The sequence below is a fragment of the Amyelois transitella genome, chromosome 6 (assembly GCF_032362555.1).
Source record: "Amyelois transitella isolate CPQ chromosome 6, ilAmyTran1.1, whole genome shotgun sequence".
Taxonomy (NCBI): domain Eukaryota; kingdom Metazoa; phylum Arthropoda; class Insecta; order Lepidoptera; family Pyralidae; genus Amyelois; species Amyelois transitella.
Genome location: NC_083509.1, coordinates 2,377,867 through 2,398,885, shown reverse-complemented (window position 1 = coordinate 2,398,885; position 21,019 = coordinate 2,377,867). Strand labels below are relative to the sequence as shown.

General features: G+C 33.9%; 1 protein-coding gene across 4 annotated transcripts in view; it reads right to left on the bottom strand.

The window, feature by feature from the left end:
- Positions 1–19,295, bottom strand: part of LOC106134546 (SH3 and multiple ankyrin repeat domains protein 3) — a 119,252-nt gene extending 99,957 nt beyond the window's left edge. For all 4 annotated transcript variants that reach the window (XM_060944878.1, XM_060944880.1, XM_060944879.1 and 1 more), the window contains exon 1: positions 19,067–19,295. The gene's annotated coding sequence lies outside the window, so the exon portion shown is untranslated. The remainder of the gene's footprint in view (positions 1–19,066) is intronic.
- Between the last annotated feature and the right edge of the window lie 1,724 nt (positions 19,296–21,019).

The window sequence follows — 21,019 nt, the reverse complement described above, 5'->3', positions numbered from 1 at the left end:
CTAAAACGATAATTTTGCATGCAAAGGCTATTAAGATGAAGCGAAAGAGGAATGCTGATTTAATGGTAAGTGGAAAAATATAGTCTCTGCCTACCCCTCCGGGAAACAGCCGCGATTTTATGTATTTATGTAATAAGTTTAAAAAGAAAATACTACGGAAGTACGAATTATTTAGCATTACTTTTAATGATTTACAATTTACCATCATAAACCATACACCTGAACGTGGCCTTTCAGTTTTTAAGACTGTTGGCTTTGTCTACCCCGCAATGGATATAGACGTGATTAAATGTATGTATGTATTAACAGCTAACCTAAGCTATAATAGTAAGAATACCTAGCCTAAACACAAGTAACCTCTCACTAGGTGGGCTCCTCATGTTCCATTGCATTATCCACCATAATTCCATTTATTACACACCGACCAGCCTTACGTTGTATAAACCAATTAACACAAAACGTTTGCATCAAACTGCGATGCTCGTGCACAGCAACCATTATGAGTTTGTTTTATAACATCCACAAGAAGAAGTGGGCGATGAATGGAATTTCACGTTTTTCATTTTCACCGCTGATTGCGATCGTAAAACGCGAGATTAGTTCACACTAGGCTAGTGATTTTCTTTTTTTTATTTGAGTGAGATTAATGAAAACCTGCCTGATGGTAAGCAAGATGACTCATCTTGCTTACCATCAAGCAGGTTTTCATCTCATCTTAGATGAGCTAAGGTACTTATTTACCCTTGCCTCAAAAAGTTTGTTCTTCAGTACTAGCACTTCGGAAGCGGTAGTAGGTTTAATTATATTTATGTTGATGATAAGCTATACCTTGTATCCCATTTTGAAAATTCTCTATTTCTCTAGGTTTTTGGTATCGGAGAATAGAGACGTGAAACCTTCGGTAACATATATTATCATGACAGTTTGCATAATAAAAGATTTGGCCGATTTGGCGAATCGGTAAAAGAGTTGTTAATCAAGTTGATGAAGAATTAGGTTGAATACTGCGTCACGCAGAGTTCATAGGTGACTAATTACCAGGTCATTAAAAGTTACATTATCCATATTACAAAATAGTTAAATTCATAACGGTTTGTAATTGTATAATTAGAAATGAAGTTTTACTTATATTGATATTACTGTTCTAGTGAGTAACATAATGACACTAAACATAGTAGTAAAAGAGTGAAAGCTTATTAATTATTACAGGAAATTTGTATCACATTAAATTAAATAATAAAGTACATCAGTTAAAATCGGGCAACTATCACTCGACCTTTACTCGCCCAATATGAGCATCGCGTACTTAATGCCAGCCCACGTGCATCAGGAACTGTGTTTAACGCATTGCTTCATGTTATTGCACGCATTTTCTCATAGTTGATGTACAACCATTGAATTGTTATTTTATTGTTTAATATTAGCACGCGGATTTGACTGCGTACGGTAAATATATACGGGACAGATTACATATTTGAGTCTTGTGTAACGAGATACTAACTTAACGATTTTGTAATAATACTAATACAGATATAAATCCAAGACCTAGACTTTTCAGAGAAAGTTCAATTCTCATAATGCCCTGCGTCACAGAGGCCGACATTAAATTTGAGGCTAAAATTTTGGAAAGAAAGCTGTATTCTTTTTTACATACATACTTTGTTTCATGAAACCGTACCAAAATTATGTTTATCAAATGTATGTCGGACCAAAAATAAAAAAAAGCACAAATGTGGGACAATTCACCCGTTTTAATCATAATAATAAAGCTACCAGAAGATAATATCACATCATATAAATTTATTTACATAACTAATGCCATGACATAAAACATGGGAAGTACACCCGAAGCGACCTTAATTCTAAGCTATTGTCAAGGTAACTCATCATTTTAACTAAAGAACCACCTGTTTGTTGTAAGACAAGGCAAGATAATTCTCACGACCACAATAGCTCTGCAGAGTCGAATAGAATGTTCTGAAAAATTGTAATTACTGGATCACGAGATAGCCTTGGCAACAACATTTATCAAACGTGCTGTAGATTAAAGAAAATGTACAACAGAAGGAACGTCACGCGTTTTATAATCGAGTAGCTTATCAGATCCGTGACTTTGGTTGTTTCTTTGGAAGTATGAAATTTAATATCAGAATAAATCTGCGATTTGGAACTTGGAAACTGATATTCAACTCTCCGTGTGGTCATCTTGATAATAGGAAAAACAAACAGAATAAACTTTAAATACGACGATCAATTTTGTAATGTTCTTGCAAAAGAATTATACTCGTACAATTTAAAGTTAAAAATCATAATTTAGAGAGATCGATAAGACAAGTGATTGAAGTGACAGAAGAGCGACTAAAGGATATAAACTGGGGATTCTTCTTGTAGGTTATGGGCCTGTCACTATTTAAATATCAACATTAAGCAATAGCAACGGCCTTTTCAAAACTTGGCTCTGGCTTTCCAATAGGGATATAGACGTGATTATAAGTATGTTTAGTTTACACAGCCCTCTGTACATCTTTTACAAGTACCTACCGCTATGAACATGAAACAAGTCACGTTTCATTATACTATGATAGCACGCGGAAACTACTGAGAAAAATATTAAAATCTTCAATCTAGCGCGATGAAGACATAACTGCATTACGTGTATTTGATTTATTGTATCGTTTCGTTGCACAAATCGATGCAATAATATAAGATACGATATATAAACTGTGGATAACTCATTCGTATTAATTGAATTCTCAGTGATTTAGATACCTTGGTGCCACCTGTTGTGAAAAGTTATGACTAACGACTCCTTTATAGGTACTTTCTCTATGCTTGTGCTGCGCAGGAGTTTATTGAGTTCGTGATTTATGTTTTGAGTAAATTAGATTTCCGTTAGATAATATTTTAGTACCTCCCTTCCTAGCCTTGAAAACAAGAATTATTAAGATTTACAATTAATTTTTTGAGGATTAAAATAATGTAAGCCGAAAGCTTTGGGGAACTCCTGTTGAAATCTAATGGATTTTCACTAAGATTACAAACAGAATAAAATTATTACAATTGAATATTTTAAGCGAAATATCTAACTTTAAAGAGCACCCTTGCCTATTTTTTTCATGGCATCCGATGAGGTCTTCTATGAATGAACTATGGATAAAAAAAACTGTCTTTATGACAACGTACAAAGCGCACAAAAAGTAAGAATATTTGTACCTACCAAAGATATGTACAGTTATGCAAAAAAGTCCGCTGTCCAAAGAAATTGTGCATATCTATACCTGCTTAGATCGCAGATCGTGACGAGTCGATGGTGTCAATGAACTTGCAATTTGGCCCACTCATTTGTCAAGGCAATAAATTAGTTTTAGTGTGAAATAAGTCAGTCAAGTGATTTTATTTACATTTCCATAATCTGTGGAAAATTGACTTTAAGATCGACAATGATGCTAGAAATAATCCACACCGTACGGAAAAAATGGTTGCTAGTTCGTTTTTAGAGGCATTTTGAAGCCGACGTTATTTAAAAATAATTATGTTTGACATTTTACGATATGCTAATATAGAATGATTAATTACTCGTCTCGCCTGTTTTGAATAAGAATATATTATACTTAATAGTCCGAACTTACGAAATAGACACCTTCGTAAGACTAAATTAATTTTTGCTCAAATTCGACCACAAAAAAGCATAAAAAAAACTAAAAGATGAAATAAACCGAAAACCTATGCTCGTATAAGATAATCGAAAGCGTTGGGAATTTAAAAGCACTAACTAATATTCCCAAAATTTTCCACTATTAAATTTTGAATATTTGACAAACATTTTGACTTTAGAACACTCATAGGTACACGTGTATTATGAATAGTCTTCTTATAGAGAATTTCGAGTTAATCTACCCCGACAAATTAAGATTATGAGCAATTCTCTAACGTGTATTGATAATGTAATATTATTGAGGAGGTATGGTTATGTGAGCGCATCGAACTTTTTATGATATTCATTATGAGATACATTGTTATCCATATGTGTGTGGCTACCATCATATTTACCAAACCTTATCGAATATACCTTTTACCTCACATTACACCGTACCTAAAAGTTACCTGGGACATCAAGAAGAGGAGAAAATACAGTATTATACAAATAAAGTCAAATCAATCAATGATTTTCATTTACTTAATTTTCTTCACGTCATTAAAAATCTTCCAGTCCAGATCAATCAATATCCAAAGCGAAAATTTCAAAGCCTGAATCGGATCCACTTAAAAGTAATTTGCATTGTTTGCGTCACTTCCATCTCCAATATGCATTAGGTCGCCATAGGGTTACCAGATTAAAATAAGAAAGTCTGTAGTTTCGTGGTTATTTATTGTGTGAACTAGTTACAGTTAAAATTTACTGTCACCGTTAATATTTTGAGTAGCTATTTTCACTGACTTTATGGCGATTTTCACTTTAACGTTGACGCATTTAAAACTTTCGCTTTTATTACAAGAGAAGTTAACAATATGAAAATTGTGTCTACATTAATAACGTCTTACTTCAAATTGAAGTAAAGCATAGAAATAATAACAATTTTTTAAGTCGTTATTCCTTCTTAATCGAATTATGATATTTTTTCATTTATTCCATCGTTAAGCCATACAGCTGAACGTGGCTTTTCAATCAGTTGGCTCTGTCTACCTCTGTTAAGAATAAAGACATTATTATATGTATGTATGTTGTTTATTTTGCGTTTCTCTATACAATTATTTAAGTCCACCATTCTTTTCGGTCTCACTTTTTTACCTTAATGGAAATCTGAAAAAGAATTTTACTGAACATGTTCTGATAACCGAGTTCCTATGGCAACCCTATTTCCGAGAAAATCCTTGAAAAGGAATTCGTCTTCCTCAAATAGAACAAACGCTCTCAATCTAAAGTTCCATTTGATTTCATACAACTCTAAGATTCCCGGAATGGAAATTCGTTCTGCTGGCTCGTACCAAAGTGATTGAGATAAAGTTTCATTTCAATAGTCTTCAAATACTTATTTGTGTCTTTACCTTCGTATAGAAGGTATAACTTGAACAGGAAATATTAAAAAGTCTGATTCCCCGTATCAGAGAATTACGAAAAGGAAGAAGGGGAATCAGACTTTTAATATTAAAAACATTAAGTTATACTTCGAGGATTAAAAATTATTGCTCTATAATAATGGAGGTGTACGCCAAAGATGAACAAATAAATTTTGCTCATCGATTAAGTATTAACCAACTGATACTACATAGTCATACGATGTCATCACCGAGCTATCCTTTAATGTAGTCCACATCATTACCACTAGATAGCGTCGAAGACTATCGCAGTTTCCTCTGACAGAGAGAGAGAATACAATGGGAGTAAGATATAATGAGAGGGATTCAATCTTCTAAGATTATATTTTAGAATACAGAGACCTTGCACGTCAAGTAATAACAGACAATGAGACAAGGACGGCCATGTTATTATACATAAAGTATACTCTTATAATGATAATGAAATACTATTCAATCGCAGTTCTAACAACATACACTGATGTCATGGAGGTGATAGGCCATTTATATTTCTAAACATATGACGCCCATCAAAGTTATTCTCAAGAAATTATCAACTTATAGTTTTAAGTAAACATAATTTTATATTAAAGAACCTAATGGCAATAAATGTAGAGAAATGAATGAGTGTTTGAACTAAGTTTTATGAATTTGTTTTAAACGTTTATTAATTAAATCAATTTCATCAAGTTTTCTTCACGGCTTTAGAAATATTAACAATAGAGTTTATATTTATGAATCAATAGAACCACCTTGGTATAGTATCTATCTAAACAAAATCGACTTACAACAGCCTCTAACGTAGTCTACATCATTGCCCCCAGATGGCGTCAAGGACTCACGACTAAGGGGTCGTACATTTTTTTCTAAATCAACCATTCTGAAGATTAATGCCTGATAATGTTTATATAAATATAGAGTGTCCAAGGGATTCTAATCTTCTAAGGTATTCAAAATCCGGACCTTCTAGTCATTAAGTAAGCCATGCCAAGACCGCTGCCCAACGGCGGCAGTTCCGGCACCCAAAAACGTAATTGTGCAACCATGGATATGAGAATTTAGTAACAGCTAATGTAATGGGCTAACAATTTCCACCCGCGCTCTAATATCCGTGGGTGGACCGGTGCCATTGCGCACGTTAAATAGGAAGTGGACTTACACCGACTTAATTAGCAGACAAATACAGTAGACCACCAAAGTATAACGATATTTCAAACGAAACTAGCACCTATGATAAAGCCATTGAAGTAAAAGTTAGTGTACACATTTTTATCGATAACGTTTCTTCGCGTGTTACAAATATGGAAATGTGGTGATGTGGGAAGCCTTTTTGAAATTAGAGTAATTGTAAATGTAACAGATGAATACTACTCGTATTACTTAGTCAAAAGTAATAAATCGATCTTGAAGATTGAGATGTAAAGATCCAATTAAAATATAATTGAAGGCCGGTGCTGATTGAGATTTTTTATTGCAATATGATAATAAGATAATCAAACAGGTTATAAAATGATCCTAGTGGTTGAAAATAAATGTGACGCAATATTTTTGCACAAATAAACGGGGTCCTCCAAGTGGTGATGTTTAGGCTTGAATTGACTGACATGTTTGGAAAGAGAAGTATACACTTATAAAATAGTATGATTAAAAACCTAATCATAATTCTATCAGAAAAAGACGAACAGCAAATGAAATACGATCAATATAACTGCAGATCCTTAATCTTTCTGAGAAGTAACTTCTTGAACAATAGTTTAATCCAAAAAGTCGATTAACCTAAAGATCTAGCCGATCCGTATCTGAGACTGATGACTTAATAGATAATAAAATGAAATGGACTCGTCTTTAAACAATGGTCATTTATTAACTTCACTTTGAAACAACTCCGCAGGTCAGTTATAAGATAAAAGTAAACTGTGCTATTAATCTGAGTGAAAAATTCACAACGAAATTAATTTAAAGCCAAATGAAAATCGACAGTTTTGTTTAATATAAAATATTTGTTATAATGTGTTGTGTTATTGTAAATCATAATATGTATTTTAACGAAAAGTTACACGAAAAAGCTTCTCGCACAAAAGAATTATGTTATATACGAGCCGTAAGAAAGATTAAAAACTTAAGTAATTTTCAAAAATGATCTTTGCATCCGTATCGACCAAAAAGTTGTTATTGTTTCTTAACTTTAGGTATTATTTTTACCACACAAGCAAAATATTAATATAACAATCCCATAAATATATTTACAAAAACCAGTTTTTAATATTCTATTTTAATTTTATATATTTGAAATATTTTCATAACGTGCAAATACGTATGTCGAACTTTTTTTTACGACGCTCCTATTGGCAACTAATAGACCAAAAAAGCAAGCAAGTGGGTGTTTTGTCCAGCAAAGTGACCTTATCGGTATCAATGTCGCCCAGTACATTAGTCGGCGAGGATTAGTTGATTAGAGAGGCGAGTGTTTATCTTTGACTTGGAGTTATTAAATATTGAGGCATATGGAATTTTACCAGAATATAAATTTTAACGGCCTCTGTGGCTCAGCGGTAGTACGCTTGTCTGTGACACCGGAGGTCCCGGGTTCGAATCCCGGTCAGGGCATGATGAGAAAAGAACTTTTTCTGATTGGCCTGGGTCTTGGATGTTTATCTATATAAGTATTTATTATAAAATATAGTATCGTTGAGTTAGTATCTCGTAACACAAGTTTCGAACTTACTTCGAGGCTAACTCAATCAGTGTAATTTGTCCCGTATAAAAAAAAAAAAAAAAAAAAAAAAAAAAATCACCCCCGGATGATTTCAGTGAATACTCGTGTATGTTGTTGAGGTTCAGTTAAAGATAAAACAATAATCAAAAGTAATAACGAATCTAACAACTTACTAATGAATACTTAAAATTGACTAATAAACAGGTATCAGGCTTTTGTTTACTAAGTAATATTTTCTATTTTCTCTGATTTCTTAGCTTCTTACGTGAGGTGATCTTAGGTATATCGGTTTTTATTTTCGAATAGTCCCACTTAATGTTTCAAACTACAAAATGGAATTAAAAAAATGGAAGAGATATTGTAAAAACACGAATCGGACAAGATAGAAAAAATATCTTGTCATCGAACCCGGAAAATTGAAACCTGCCAACTGCCAATTTGTTCTTCGTTTGTTCCACTTGCTCAAAATCTACAGGAGATAAAATCTTTTAATTATTTTCACATCATGTGGCCTGTAGGTAAAAAGTTAAGACTGTGTGGTAAAGAAGCAAAAACTTTGAAGTGTTAGTTAAGTATGGAGTATTAATTCTACTCAAATTAGAACATTAGCGTGATTTATATATGTACCTATAATTTGACAATGCAAAAATATTCTTGTAGGCACGCGGCTTGATTAATTTTATACTCATGACACTATGTACATATGTATTCATTTATAAAATAAATACATCATTATCAAAGCTTCTATAAAAAATGTTCTTATGTAAATTTTAAACTAAAGCTTACATCTTTATTTAGTCGGCGTCTTAACTTTTGAAGTTGGTATGAATTCGTGGCTTGATATTAGATATTATAGCGGACAATGGCCCTATTCTTGAATGCCCTTCGATATCTAAATAAGTTTTTTCTTGCTCACCTATTCTTCAAACTTATACCGGTTTTCACAAGGTTGACCAGACTTGTCGGTGTTAAAAAAAAAGTTGACAAAAACTAAAGCTTTGATTTGAGAATACACGTGTTGTGGTTATTATTTATGATGTGAACCAAACTTAGGAACCGAATGATGTTTGAAGCGTGCGTTTAGTGTAATTATGTAAGTGACAAACGGTTAAGTAATTAGCAATTAAATTTAACTTTTTGTCATAAAAATAATAGTATTATTCCCAGTATTCTTGTCAGAATCAAAACTGAAAAACGTGTCCATTTATTCTTAAAAATATGGGTTGTCATAAAAAAAATAACAGTTAAAAATGTGGTGCAAACTTAACAGAGTAATTCTTTGATTTATTATATGATAAGTGCAAATAAAGCAAAATAAATGTACCGGGTCAAAGCAAGTAAAATTATGCCTCTTTAATTTTCATGTAAGTATTTAAACAAAAGAATTGTAAATACAAAAAATAAAATACTGACACAAATAAACAGATAGTACTACAAAATGTACTTAGATGCACACAAATGGCAAATATTAATATCTAAGTATGTCATATAACCGCAAGATGGGATGATTACTAGGTAAGTGGAGTAGTACTCAGTCAGTCACATGGAGCAGCATGTGATCATTACAATGAGAGGGTCCCACGAGATGGGTTACGAAATAAAGGTATAGGTATCATTCAGTTACAGAGGAAAAAGAAAAGCTAGAATTATTACTGAGTTACAGTGCAAAAAGTAAGATAAGATACCTTGTTAGGGCATTCTAATATTATACCAAAAATTTGATTCATTAATTCGTCGCTATTACATGTTAGTCTAAAGGTGCTTGTATAATTTGCAGTTAAAACATGTAAAAGGACCCAATAATCAGCAACATGCTTCATCATAAGGCAACAAAAGTTGTTCAACAACATGTTTAGTCAAAAAGAGACAATGAATTATCAGCAATAATAGTTTGCGGATGTGGACCTGGTGAAATTAAAAAATGGCATGATGAATTAACAAAGGTATGTAATACTGGACTTCTGCCTGCGGCTTCATTCTAGTAGGAATTGTAAAATACGAAATAGTATGTTACTTCTGAAAGTAAGTTCTACTTCTGTGCCAAAATTCATCAAAAATAAAACAAAAATACAAATATTTTCACTTTTCTTAGGATGGAATTATTTATTTTAAGTAAATGTTTTTCTCACTTTTAAACGGAAATGTATGTAGGACACAAAATTATAAAAGCGATGTATATTTATTAAGGTATCAAAATTGCAATAGCGGATTTAACGCCTTGGGCTTTTTCTGTCAGTCAAGCAAAGAGGTCAAGATAAGATAGAATATACATATTTTAATAACTGTTTTGCTTGCGTGAGATTCTTCATGTGAAGAAGAAATCTATCGTATTTGATTGATAGTGCAACATAAAATGTCACATTGTCGAAAACACGTATAAAATTAGGTGACGTGAAACGCCTATAAAATATTATCGATTTGAAACAGCAATCAACTGGGCAATGTTAAGGCCAATCTACACATCGAGCCAGTCACTGTCCTCCTATCATCGTTTCATAAAAGATGTTGCATATTTGTGGTTACCCCATAGTAAATACCTAAAATAACAAGCTAAGTATGGAATGGCATCGCTGTGTTATTTAATAGTTGTAATATTTGGACTTTGACTAGATTATTTACACGCTATTAGCGTGAAACTGTAAATCATTTTTAAAACCCAGCCACAGAGGAGCCGGCTAATAAAATAAAGCAAAAATAAAGGTGGATGAAGCGAAGGATGTATGCAGAGATAGTGGCAAGTGGAAAGAGGTAGTCTCTGCCTACCCCTCCGGGAAAGAGGCGTGATTTTATGTATGTATCTATGTATAAAGGCAGTATACACAAACATATTGCTGCATACAACCAGTCAAGTCCAGCGCTTACTCCAAGCCAGCAGCTTGACCAATGTATACCGCGGCCTTAGACTTCGCTCACCTACGATAACGATTTCCGAATAGTGGGTCAACTCACAATACTTTCTACGGAGGTACCTTCGTACTACTACGCAGTAACTCGAATACTCCTTACATTGTGACATTATACGCTACATAAAAGGAAATAATTTTGACAATGTCTGCTTGTTGCTCTGGCGCAACACAGTATAATAGGATCATTGTTATAAATTTACAATATGAATTAAATATTTCGAATTGTGCCGTGAAATTGCTACAATTTCAATATTTCTGTCAAGTTCGGTTCACGCTGTGTTGATACGCAAGTATAGTCAGGTAAAAAAGTGATTTCTTATCAATATTGTTAAATTTGAAATTGGAGGGTAGGGATAGGCTTTTAAACTTGGGATTCTTCTTTTAGTCGATGCGCTAGTAACCTGTCACTATTTGAATCTCAATTCTATCATTAAGCCAAACAACTGAACGTGGTCTATCAATCTTTCCAAGACTGTTGGCTCTGTCTACCCCGCAAGGGAAATAGACGTGATTATATGTATATGTATATGTATGTATGTATGTATATATGTAAATTCGAGACAAGATCAGCTATCCCCTGCTCGGGTTACTTCCATCAACTCTCATACACCCTACACCGACAGGTATGTAATTTACACCTTTCGAACTGACGTTAGTAACCGGAACCCGATATGTGGGTAATTAGTAGCTCCGCGGCGAAATATCGGTCATGGAGTATCGATATTGAAAACTTTATCGATATTATTAAACGAATTTTCATTTATCGATGATAGATTATAAGTAAGGCGGAAGATAAATGCATTTTTACGACTTTCTCCCCATACGGGTTAGAAATAGCCAAATATCTAAAAATACTACTACTTGATGTTTGTAAATACACTTAATTCCAATTTATTGAAAAATAAATGAACTTCAAACCGCTTCATAATAACAAGTCCCATGAATATCGTGTAAGGCGCCTTACGGAAAGTCTTAGAATTCTTCTTTTAGGCGATGGGCTAGCAACCAGTCACTATTTGAAACTCAATTTCATCATTAAACGCGGTTATAGACGTGGTTATATGTATGTTACAAGTAACAATTACAAGTGTGCTGGTATCGATATTAATATCGCGTTGCATTTGCATCCCCACTCTAGTAATGAGCTGACTCTCATGTTACGGCGCTCCACGTGAGTTTACCAAATAAAACCACCATGAAGCAATCCCCCTTCATGTATGTGGTCCAACGGCCAGTTAATTTGGTATTGGAGCCAATGTTTGCGCTTAGTGTCTCACAAGTACATACACCCACAAAAGTGGCCGTGAAAAGTGAATGAACTAAGCGGCATTCCATCAGACGCCAAAATAAGTTTTCCAGTTTTATTTTTGTGCTTATTTATTTTTTGATCTAAAATGGAACATTTATTTAAATTTACAATAGGGGCAATAGCCCCCAATATCAAATATGTAATAAAAAACATAATGAAGGAACATGTGACAAAATGTGTATTCGTCTTTAATCTCTTTACGTGCTTCGCATATTTTACATGTACTTACTATATGTTTTACATGTACACTTCGCAGACTTTGACAGAGACTTTAGTATGCACAACTACATGTTTTTTACAAATTTTCTTAGTAATATTGTAAAAATACTACTTAAAATTTTATTATTTAGCTATTTTATTTTATAAATTATATATTAATTTATAAATCTATTGACGCTTATTTGCCTTCGACTGTACCCTAACTGTGTTCCAAGCGAAACAGTTGAGTATCAATTGCAAACACTTCCGACAGAACGTGTGCGCGGTACAGCTCACACGGGCGGCAATCAGTGTTGCCAGCCCAATGAAGAGAATAACTGTAAACTGACTTAAAAAAATTTTGAAAGCTCCTATGTAAACGGTACCGTACTTTAACTACTAAAAAAATCCTTTAAGAATTGTACTAATTTTTTTTTGGGACACGAGGTCCATTTTAACTGCTTTTTCGACGGAACGTTCGCCTACACAAAAACGTTTTTTCCTTTTATTTCTTTTTTTTTTAAATAAAGATTAAACTAGAGATATAGACAGTTAAACCGAAAACTGAGAAGACGTCAAAAAAAGTATAAATCCACAGTACAATTTAGCGTTGGCTACACTGACAGCAATTGACGAGGAATCCACAATTTGATTGCTAGCTGCTGGATACCGCTGCAAATTTAGTTGCTAACACTGCTGTTAGAGGAAGTTTGCTAGACAGGCTAATGCCGGCATTGCAATGAATAATGCTGGTATTTGTAAATGTGTCTCATTAACAAAGTACCATTATCCGTACTAATATTATAAATGCGAAAGTCTGTCTGTCTATCTGTCTGTCTGTCTGTCTGTTCCTCTTTCACGGCCGAACCACTGAACCGATTTTGATGAAATTTGGTATGTATATAGTTTAAGACCCGCGTTCAAACATAGGCTATTTTTTTTCAAAAATCGACCCCCAAAATAGTCAAATTGGGGGTTGAAAGTTTGTATGAAAATCATCGTTCCGCTTTGACGCCTGACCCGCTCAACCAATTTTGATGAAATTTGGTATGTATATAATTTAAGACCCGCCTTCAAACATAGGCTATTTTCTTTTTCAAAAATCGACCCCCAAAATAGTCAAATTGGGGGTTGAAAGTTTGTATGAAAATCATCGTTCCGCTTTCACGCCTGAACCGCTGAACCGATTTTGATGAAATTTGGTATGTATATAGTTTAAGACACGCGTTCAAACATAAGCAATTTTTTTTTTTTTCAAAAATCGACCCCCAAAATACTCATATGGGGGGGTGAAAGTTTATATGAAAATCATCGTTCCGCTTTTACGCCTGACCTGCTGAACCGATTTTGATGAAATTTGGTATATATATAGTTTAAAACCCGCGTTCAAACATAGGCTACGTTTTTTCAAAAATCGACCCCCAAAATAGTCAAATGGGGGGGTGAAAGTTTGTATGAAAATCATCGTTCCGCTTTCACGCCTGAACCGCTGAACCGCTTTTGATGAAATTTGAAATGCATATAGATTGAGATACGAGTTCAAACATAGGCTACTTTTTTTTCAAAAAACAACCCCCAAAACAGTTAAAGGGGGGGTGAATCATCGTTCCGCTTTTACGGCCTAACCGCTAGGCCGATTTTGATGAAATTTGGTATGTATACAGTTTTAGTATTTTTATTTTAATGTCAACAGAAATTTATAATCTGTGAAAATGTCACCTGTCTAGCTAATACGGATCATGAGACACGCCTGGTGACAGGAGGATGGGTGAGCGGACAGACGAACTAACAGACAGACGGACACCGAAGTCGAGTAATAGGGTCCCATTTTTACCCTTAAGGTACGACGGAACCCTAATAAGTGTTAATTTTTGATATGCAAAAGATTAGAAAATTCAATGAACAATTTGTTTATATAGATAATATATAATAGATGGCGCCACCATGTAATGTAAAAGTCGCTATCGTTTGTCGTTCGACAATCAATAAGACTTCTATGATTTTGAAAGCATTTTTACCCTCAGTTAATAAGTTGTTGGTCGTTTCGTATTCATGCTTGAAGACGTTTCGTTGTGTTTTGTTCATTTGTATTTAAAATATATTGGTTAGTAAAAAATACGTGTCAGTTGCGGAAAGCAGGATGGCACTAAATAGGATGGGATGGGACAGGATAGGAGGACTGGACGGGGCAGGACGGGACACAACAGGTTGTGACGGGACGGAACAGAACGAGAAGAGACGGGAGAAGCCATATGAATTTAAGTCAAATATAAACTTAAAACAGTCCCGCACGATACGGGATTAAAAAATGGGTGAAAATTTATGTCGTATCCTTATAATCTAAAATACATTTGCGCGGGCGAAGCCGCGGGCAAAAGCTAGTGAAAATATATTTCGCAGTAATTTCAAAGCGAAATTAAGTAAACAGTGGTGAAAATAAAATGTTCGTTGCAACGAACGGGGTGAAAAATTATACCCGCATGTGTAATGCATTTTGTTGAGGGGTCGGGCAGACGTGACGCTTTTAACTGACTGACTTTCATACAAACACTAGCTATGCCCGCGACTTCGTCAGGGTGGAATAGTTGTTTTGGGCATCATTGAATACCGCAAGGATAAATAATTTTACCTGTTTTTTTTTTCAAATTTTCCATTGTTTCTTTGCTCGTTATAGTTGCAGCGTGATGTTATATAGCCTAAAGCCTTCCTCGATAAATGGTCTGTTCAACGCAAAAAGAATTTTGCAAATAGAACCTGAGATTAGCACGTTCAAACAAACAAACAAACTCTTCAGCTTTATAATATTAGTATAGATAAAATCACGCATCTTTCCCGGAGGGAAGCAGAGACTATACCTCGCTCCACTTGCCAAGATCTCCGCATACATACATAAAATCACGCCTCTTTCGCGGAAGGGTAGGCAGAGACTACCTCTTTCCACTTGCCACGATCTCTGCACACTTCCTTTGCTTCATCCACAAACGCTGACTTACTTAAAGACTGAAAAGTTTGATTTGCATCGAATAGCAAACAAACCAGAAGGCCAAAGAAAACTTCAAACACTAGTGACAAATAAACATAGAGCTAGTGTGAAATAAATATAATAGTGATAGCAAATAAATTCATTTGTTTTTAGGTTTCAATTTTATTTCGTAACTAGAGGCCGCCCGCGACTTCTTCCGCGTAGAATCAATCCCGCGGGAATTCCGGGATAAAAAGTATATATATGTTACTCTGGGTCTTCAGCTACCTACATACCAAATTTCATCGTAATCGGTTCAGTAGTTTTTGCGTGAACGAGTAACAAACATCCATACTGACAACCTGACATACTCACAAACTTTTGCATTTATTAGTAGGATATTTTTGTTATTAGGTATGATTCTGATTGTTCTTTATGTAGAATTCTTCTGGTGTGGCGTGTGCTTAATCGATTTTTTGATTTCACACTTTTGATATGGTATGTAATAAAATCACGTGTAATTGAAATTGTGCGTTTATATAATGTACAGCTTTATCATAAACAAAATCTCGTAACAGTTTTTTTTGTTTTCCATTTAAATACGATACTAAGGTATATATTTCTAATTATTTAATGCTACATACATAAATACCTACATATAATCCTTTACGGGGTAGGCAAAGGCAACAGTTTCGGATAGACTATGTTCTTTTTAAATTTACTTTTTTAATGTCAAATTACCTCTTAAGAGACGTATGACTCAGGATCCATAATAAGACTGACGTAACAAATATCTATGTGGGTTACGTGCGCGAACTTATTACAATTCGTTTCATTTCTCAATCACTATTAATCAGATACATTACGTGTTATGAAAGCCTTAAAACAACATTCAAAAATTGCTTCACCAGAAGTCTCGGTCAGTCGACATGACACCTTGGCGGACTCTCACAAGAGGTCATGGGTTCAACAAAGCCAATAATGTGATAATAGTAATAACAAGCACAATAATTTTATTTATATAATACTATTTACAGTCACGTCAGACTTTTATCTAAATCAAAACGATGAGAAACCGGCACACGCTATGTTTGTTTCTCGATATCAGACCCAACATGGAAACTTGCTCTAGAAAAAAAAATGCTTATCCCTTGGTTGCTTACTACTACAATCATTGGAGAGAGACGGGAGACAAACTTGGGATTCAGCTATTAGGCGATAGGCTAACATTTCTTAGCTATGGCTAGCAACTTGTTACTCTGTCAATTCCAACAGGTGAACGGTCTTAAAAACTTTTTAAACTTTTGGTTCTATCTACCCCGTTAGTGATAAAGACGTGATATAAGTATGCATGTAGTATTTAGTCACGTCAATATTTTATCATAATTAAAAAGGTAATTATGAAGTCACTGATTGTTCTATAGTTAAGTGGGCACTTGTTGTCAAATATAAGGTTAAGTGGAATAAAACTGTCATCGTTGTTATCAGTGACAAATGTAATAGTTACGAGATAAAAAAAATCTTGTTTAAAGTGCCTCTTAAAAAATGAAGGATTGCGATGATGGACAAAGTGTTTTAAAAAAAGGGTGAATGCAAATCTTTGGAACTTACGTAAGTTGTACGAGTAAGTGAAGGAATAATTTTATTTAATGATGATGATGTCAATGGAAGAATGTGGATCTTAATGATTAAAGTTAGTTTCTAGAGGCTATTAAGAAAATCCGTTGAAAAAAATCTGTTGTTTTGATTATACGGAGTAATTATATGTCACTAATTACGATAAAATAAAGGAGAAAAGAAAAAAAACTAGTATTAAATTTCTAAATGTGGTGTACATACATTTGTGTACATACATATATCTTATGTACTTTTGTTCAAACATATTTACACTACTTATAAGATAATTTCATATAAACTTGATACTGTATAATTTGATTGTTACATTCCGAAATCTCAATAAATGTCCACAAAGTCAATGTCGATTTGGTTCAATTTTCTACGAACCATTCCTGAATTTGTAGTGTATAATTTATTAACAAGTACCTAGTAGGTACCGGGTTATATAAATAAATAATATCCAATACCACGTCTCGTAAGAGCCCAAAAAGTCGTGGTTTCCGGTCTTAGTATGAGAGATAAGACCCATAATATGAATGGAGCTGCGATTAACGTTTTTGGGCAACGGTCGTGGTGAGATTAAATCAGAGTGGTAGAATTTCACAGTATAGGTAGTTATAGTAACTAGTGCACTTATAGTGGAAAATTAAGGAGAAGTTGTATCTACATACATACATATGGTCACGTCTATATCCATTGCGGGGTAGACGGCGTCAACAGTCTTGAAAAGGCTGAATGGCCACGTTCAGCTATTTGGCTTACTGATAGAATTGAGATTCAAATAGTGACAGGTTGCTAGTCCGTCGCCTAAAAAAGAATCCTAAGTTTGTAAGTCTATCCCTTTTACAACATCCATGGGAAAAATGGAGTGGTCCTATTCTTTTTTGTATTGGTGCGGGGAACCACACGGCAGTTGTATCTAGTTTATGTTAACTCATTTTTTAAATCAGACAGTCCCACAATAAACAGTATGACAGTATCACCGGCATGACCACTGTCTGTGTTAATTGTTTTAAGAGGTTTGCGAAAGAATTCAAGTCATCAGTCTTCAAGATGCTGGCCCTGTCTACCCTGCAAGGGATATAGACTTGATTATATGCACGTATGTTGGCGAAGAATAAATTATACCTACTTTCCATAATTTTTACAATTGTGACAATTTGCGTTAAATAGACTTTTTATGATAGATTATGTAAATAACTAAATTTTTTCTACCTACTTTAAGACACTCAACCTACATATTTAATCTAATATCTGGTTGCATTGTTATAGGTACCTACTTAATGAAGGGGAACAAATTTCACTAAGAAAACAAAAGTTATTCAATTGGTACATTTTAGCCGATGAAGTCAACCGTAAATTCAGAATAGAATAGAATAGAATAGATTTATTTTCAAAATTGGATACAAGGTATCACTTATTGACGTCACATAACTTAAATCTAATTATAACTACTACCGCTTCCAAAGCGCATGTGTAGAAGAAGCGGCGGAACAAACTACACTGCAGCATTTTCATAGGACGTCAATTTACAAATATGTATAGATCTCTTAAATCTAAATCGTGGACGAATGCACATTGTCTACATTAAAAAACATGTATGTTCACTTCTCTGTACCTTCTCAAAATTCAATCATTTAAAAATAAAAAAGGTACCTAGTATGGATGGATGTTATAAAAAGCGACTAAGGGATAGGCTTATAAACTTGGCATTCCGCTTGTAAGGCTAGCAACTAAGTATCTACCTATTTGAATCTCAATTTCATCATTGAGCTGAACTTGGCCTTGAAGTTTTTCAAGACTGTTGGCTCTGTCTACCACGCAAGAGATTTAGACGTGACTATATGTTTGTATAAATTATAGCAGGTATCATATATTTCCCCTCGACCTTATTCTGGGGCTAGCTAAATTTGTTCTATATATTTTATTGATAATAGATAACATCCTACTGTGAGGGTGGAATAATTTATACATTGCAATCAATGTTATCATTAATTTATTATCATCACAGAAACGTCGCGTGACAAAGTTAGTAAAACACGTGCCACCGGCCCATAAAACCTCGTCAGGTGGAGGGCTAATTAAGAATATTCGTGGACCGAATATACACCTACGACTCATAATTTTAGTAGATTTTGGTCTGAATTATTCGGCGAAAATTAATTAGTTTTTTTCGGATGATAAATATGTATATACTATAGGTAGGGTAGACAAAAATAAATACACACTTTGATCGCTTAACTATTCTCAAGTTGAAATTAATATTGATTGGCTCAACTCACCACAAGCAATGTCGTTGAAAGAAAAATCCAAGTTTTTATCGCACAGTAAAAACAAAACTTGTTTCACACACACATGCAAGTAAATAACAATAAACACCGCAAATCCACTAAACTGTTAACAAATACATAGCGCTATAGCGTTTTTATCACTTCAAATTATCGTCTGAACGATTATTTACGCGGGAATTTTCGTCAAACCGGCGCGCAAACGTCCACCGTAGAACGCTTATCACCGACTACTAGTGAACGAATGAAGCGAATCGAAAGAACGGGAGACACAGCGACGACCGAAGGAACGAAGGCGGACCCCGAGTAAATGATTTGTTTGAACCGGTCTATAGAAAATAACGTTAAACTATAGAATTAAAAAAAAAATAAGAAATTTAATTTATACTACGCTTTATAATCTATTATTCTCTAGCGTGTTTAAAGCCAGCTTGTAAGGCTTTTGTTTCAATGGTGTGTAACCTACTTTCGTGGCGTCGGTTAATGTTTGTAGAAATTATAAACGCTGGCCCGAGAAAGGTAAATATTACGGGGAATAGAAAGCACGATTTAAACCTACTAGCGGCATTATGGTATTAAGATGAAAATTTAATTACACAGTTTCGTGTAGGTACAATCACACTCGCTCATTCAAGCGTACATTTAGATATTATAAATATAAATGGTACTTTTATTCCATGCAATGATTAAATATTTAATTATAACTTAAAGTTGACTACGTATTTTATTTCTGCATACGATACAGTTTAAACTTTTTGTAATAGGTTTACTCAATAACAACTAAGTAAGTAAGAATAGAAAAAATAGAAAAAAGGACAAAAAGCACAGGTATAAATGTGTATTTAATAATAGAGAAGTAAAGTTATCAATTATATGATTATGACATGTTACGATAAAGTCCATCTTTAAATAGCTTAACATTTTTGTTTTGTATTTAGCATATCTAATCTAGCAATTTATTCTCGCTTCCTGGCGTCGTGGCATGCAAATTACCTGCCGATATTATCCACAATAATCCGTAGTATTTCACTTATCAGGGCATCTTTATTTTATCTAAAAATATTTGTACATATTAATCGATAAATTAATTATAAGACGTAGTTGCTGTAATTTTAATATGGCGCGATTTTATTATTTCTTAAGCCTTTATAGTTTAAGTTCTTACCATTTTACTACTGTATACTTTAATACTGTACGTGTCCACTAGCAATAAATTTATCTTTCAGCAATTCACTTTATCAGAAAGTTGACTGCAAACAATGATATCACCGTGAGGCTGATCTGAAATCACCGAGGAAGTTTACTATACGTGACTAATAAGTTGTAAAAAGTGGTCATCTCTGATTATGGTTAATCACTCCTACTCATTTGATTCATTTACTTGCATACATGTACTTATATGCTTTACAAAAGTATCATACTTCACACAGGAGCCGGTAACGGGTATTATTCACATTTGTCTTAAAAAAATTAAATTTTATTTTCTTGTATAGGATTTTAATTGTACCCGATCTATAATTAAAAAGAAATAGGTGAAATATTCGTTTTATAAATAGGCTTCAAATATTCATGTGTCATGGGTTAATTGTTGCTTAATATATATTTTCTCTTATTCTATGTGTTCGTGTGTAGTGTGAGATACACTTTACGTTATATTGGCCCATAACCAATATAACATAGAATTTGTTAAACGAACATTTTACGTAAGTAATTCTTTTTTATCATAGATCAAGTACAATTTAAACATTACATTGAAAATGAACAAATGAAATAACGTCTAGTGCACAAGAGAATACCTATAACAATATATATGAACATAAAGCAAAAATATGTAAATCCAATCAAATTCTGCAGTAACTAGATTAGCTTACGCCTTATCTAGTGAAGGCGTTACAAGACCGAGGGCAGTGTTATCATGTCGGCGGTAACATGACACTTGAAGCAGTG